We start from the raw sequence: 4,986 nt of genomic DNA on the forward strand, positions 1-4,986 counted from the left end.
TTGATGGACACTTAGGCTCTTTCCATGTTTTAGCTATTGTGGAGAGTGCTGCTATGAACATTGGGGTACATGTGCTCCTATGCCTCAGCATTTCTGTATCCCTTGGGTAAATTCCTAGCAGTGCTATTGCTGGGTCCTAGGGGAGTTCTATTGTTAGTTTCCTGAGGAACCTCCACACTGTTTTCCAGAGGCACTGCACCAGTTCACATCCCCACCAACAGTGTAGGAGGGTGCACACTTCTCCACATTCTCGCCAGCATCTAGAGTTCCCTGATTTGCTCAAAATGAAATGTTTCTAATGGATTTCCATCATGCAACTGAATTATTGGATTTATGAATGTTGCCATGGTAATCTTTAAGCTCCTCAAATGGATAGTGTTCAGGTCTTTGTGGTATCATAGGCATAGTGCAAGTCTCCATTAACACCACAGATGGCTTTCACTTTATTATCTACGTGGAAATTAGCAACATAAATAAATATACCTGAACAGGGCAATTCCAAATATTCAATGCTTCTAATTAAAATAAATTGTCATTATTGTGAAAAATGTGCTTTCTGTACTTCTTCAAAAAGTAGAAAAACTCATTCATTCTAAGGATTCTTATTCTCAAACATAACACATTTTCTTATAACTGAAAAATAAAATTTGCCATATTTGAAGTATACATATCACAATTATATATTTGTATACATTGTGAAAATTTTTTCACCTTTAAGATAATGAATGCACAAATAACCACACATTGTTATCATTTTGTGTGTGATGACAAAGCTTAGGATATGTTGTCTGAGCAAAGTTCAAGTATACAATGCAGTATTATTAACTAACACCATCATACTATATATTAGATCTCCAGAACTTATTCATCTTATAACTGAAAGCTTGTACCTTTTTTTTTAATTTTTTAATGTTTTTTTTTTTTTTATTTATTTCTAGGAGAGAGAGAGAGACAGCGTGAGCAGGGGAGGGTCAGAGAGAGAGGGAGTCACAGACTGAAACAGGCTCCAGGCTCCGAGCTGGCAGTCAGCACAGAGCCCGACGCGGGGCTGGAACCCACGAACCGCGAGATCATGACCTAAGCGAAAGTCGGATGCTTAACCGACTAAGCCACCCAGGCGACCCTGAAAGATTGTACCCTTTGATCAACTTCTATCCATTTCTCCCTCTCCGAAACTCATTCTATTCTGTTTCAATGAGTTCGACTTTTTTTAGACTCCACATAACTGAGATCATACAGTATATGTCCTTATGTTTCTGACTTTTGTCACTTAGCATAATGCCCTCCAGGTCCATCCATGTCACAATTGGCAGTATTTCCTTCTTTTTTTAGGCTAAATAATATCCCCCTTTGACATTGGTCTTAATGATTTTTGGCTATGACTTTAAAAGCACAGGCAAGAAAAGCAACAATAAACAAGTAGGACTACATCAAATAACACTTCTGCACAGCAAAAGAAAGACAGCTGAGAGCATGAACCAGTCTGAAGTTATTTATGGGTAAACAGAAATAAGGAAGTGAAAAAAACCAGGTAAATAGAAGTAAGGAAGTGAAAGAAACCAGTGGGAGAAACATGTGGGAGAAGTTTGGTCATGAAGGGAAGAAGAAAGACAGAGTGATACCTAGAGAAAAACAAAAGACAGGATAAGATTATTTATTGTTGTTGTTCATTATGTTTTTAAGATAGAGAACTATGTGCCTGTTTAATAGCTGGTGTGAAGGGACCACGTGAAATAAAACTCTCTCTCGCTCATTTTGGAAATAAAATGATATAACATTTAATGTTTGAATTAAAGTACTAACTTAGGAAACTATGAACATCTCAGGGTAGAAAATTATAAACAGCCCTTTATCATAATAAGATCTGTGCTTCTCAAACTTACAATGTTAGATCTGAGATAAAGAATAACTCACCGTTTGCAACAGTATTTAGATAAACTCTTAATAACAATGTCAATGGTGATGCTGATGATGCTGATGATGAATGGCCAAAAATAGTGGCTAATATTTTGTGTTTACCATTTGCTAGACGCGTTTGACAATTTATATATATTACATCATTTACTTTTTATGACCACTCTTTGACAGAGTTAGTATTGGTACCCCTATAATAGACACCAGAAAATTTAAAAACAGAATTGTTAAACAATTTCCCAAGGTATTATAGGTACAAAGGTGTGGAGTTGGGATTTGAGGACAAACTTTCTCACTTAATATCAATATATATAATATTTTTCTTGTCCTTTAATTGCCCTCTGCTTCCTGTTCTATGTAAACTGTGGTGGGGACGCCTGGGTGGCTCAGTCGGTTAAGAGTCCGACTTCGGCTCAGGTCATGATCCCAGGGTTTGTGGGTTCAAGCCCCACATCAGGCTCTGTGCTGACAGCCAGCTCAGAGCCTGGAGCCTATTTCAGATTCTGTATCTCCTTCTCTCTGACCCTCCCCTGCTCACACTGTCTCTCTCTCTCTCTCTCAGAAATAAAAAAAAAACAGTAAAAGAACTTAACTGTGGTGAAAGAGATGGTAGAAATTGTGTAAATCAAGACTGTGAGGTTGAGATAAAAGGAAAAGAAAGGCTTATGAAAGAATGTGGGTCCCCCACTCATTCTGGTTATTCTCATTTTCAAAGAACTAATTTTACAAAATTTTGAGAATAAGTGTTTTTCTATCTCCCACTTTATAGTACTGGGAATGAAGACAAACTCTAGGACTAAAAATATATATATTATATATATATATATCTTTAAAAGTCATACATATTGGGGCATCCAGGTATCTCTGTAGGTTAAGCATCTGACTTCGGCTCAGGTCATGATCTTGCCATTTGTGAGTTTGAGCCCACGTGGGGTTCTGTGCTGGCAACTCAGAGCCTGGAGCCTGCTTCAGATTCTGTGTCTCCCTCTCTCTCTGCCCCTCCCCCTTTCACACTCTGTTGTCTGTCTCTCTCTCTCAAAAATAAATGTTAAAAAATAAAAAAATAAGTAATGCATATTAATATGTATATAAGAATATTAATAATATAAATGCTAACCTACCAAACAACCAACAAACCAACTTTTAAATACGTACAACCAAAACCAATCAAGATTTTAATTATGTGTTCATAAGTAATTGACCCATCACTCTGATTTTATCATTTTATTTTTTTCTGATATTTGTCATCAAGAAAGTTATATACCAATCCTATAACACATAAAATTTTTTGTCACATGACCATGAGGGTGACGGAATCTATTTGAATGACTAATATAAAAAAATACTAAAAACCAAATGTTGCCGAGAATGTGAAAAATTGGAATTCTTATCAATTTATCACCATTGTGCAGAAGCATTGGGTAGTTTCTGGTAAGTTCAAACATATTTATGACCTGTTCATCCAGAAATTCCATTCTTATATGTTTCCTCAAGAAGAATGAAAATAGGGGCACCTGGGTGGCTCAGTTAAGCATCCAACTTCATGTCAGGACATAGTCTCACACTTTATGAGTTCAAGCCTTGCATCAGGCTCTGTGCTGACAGCTCAGAGCCTGGAGCCTGCTTTGGATTCTGCGTCTCCCCCTCCCTCTGCCCCTCCCCAACTCATGCTCTGTCTCTCTCTGTCTCAAAAATAAATATGAACATTAAAAAAAAGATTGAAAATAAGTAACAAATACACAAACACACAAAGACACATATGTGAATGTTTATAATAGCTGTGGTCATCAGAGTCCAACCTAGAAACAACCCCATTGTTCATTAACAAGTGAATAAACAGAATTTGGCTTACTCATATAAAACCACTGACAGTAGAATGAACAACTGACTGTCTCAACCTCATGATGAACATTTAGTTAAGTGAAAGCACAGAGACACAAAATACCACACGGTGTAATTCAATTTACTAGAATTTTTAGAGTTTGAACAAAAATCTATGGTGATAAAAATCAGAAAATGGTTGCCTTAGGGGAGGAAAATTGACTATAATAGCCATGAGGAAACTCTGTGGAAGAATTTAGTATCTTTAGTTTTTGTTTTGTATGGTTATATAAAATTGTCAAAAATCAATGACTTGAGAACGTGAGCTCTCCATATTATATTCTTTGTTAATTGTCTATCTTTATCAGACAGAGACTTCAGAGATATTGCCAGGCTAGGTTTCAGGCCACCACAAGAAAGTGCAATAAAATGAGTCAAATAATTTTTGGTTTCCCAGTACATGTGAGAGTCATTTTTATATTACATTGTAGTCTACAAAGTTGCAAGAACATTATGTGTAAAAAACAATGTACACACTTTAATTTAAAAACTTTATTGCTAGAAAATGATAACCATCATCTGAATTTTTTAGTAAATAGTAATCACCGATCAGAGATTACCATAATATAATAACAGTGAAAAACATTTGAAGTATTTCAAGAATTACCAATCACACAGAGACTTAAAGCAGCTAATGCTGTTGGAAAAATGACAGTGACAGACTTCCCCGCAATGCAGGATTATCACAAACATTCAACTGGTAAAAAAAAAAAAAAAAAAAAAAAAAAAAGGAAGTATATGCTAAGTGCAATAAAACAAGGTATGCTTGTATATCCATCTATCCATGGAGACATACACAATGGAAACAAAATACCTAGAACTATGTATATCCTATTATCTGCAAATAGCATCCATTTTCCTTCATTCTAACTTAGCTCTTAGTTACACAGGAAAAGATTTCAAGGTTTCATGTCGAGTCTTAGGATTGCCCTAGGTTTTTTTTTTTTCATGTAGATAAACTTTATGAGATTAAGAAAGTTGCCTGTTGAAGTAACCTGCTTTAGAAATAGCCCCTCCAATCCCCATCTGCTGTACAGGCCCTTGTGTGGTTCCTTCCTACACTGCAGAAATGGTAATGTGTGACCTCCACGTGTGTGTGATAAAAAAGGGATGGATATACTCGTTAGTTTGAATGTGGTGATTATTTCACAAGGTATACATATGTCAAATCATCAAATTGTACACATTAAA

Source organism: Hyaena hyaena, unplaced genomic scaffold (assembly GCF_003009895.1).
Source record: "Hyaena hyaena isolate Hyena2069 unplaced genomic scaffold, ASM300989v1 scaffold_663, whole genome shotgun sequence".
Classification (NCBI taxonomy): Eukaryota; Metazoa; Chordata; class Mammalia; order Carnivora; family Hyaenidae; genus Hyaena; species Hyaena hyaena.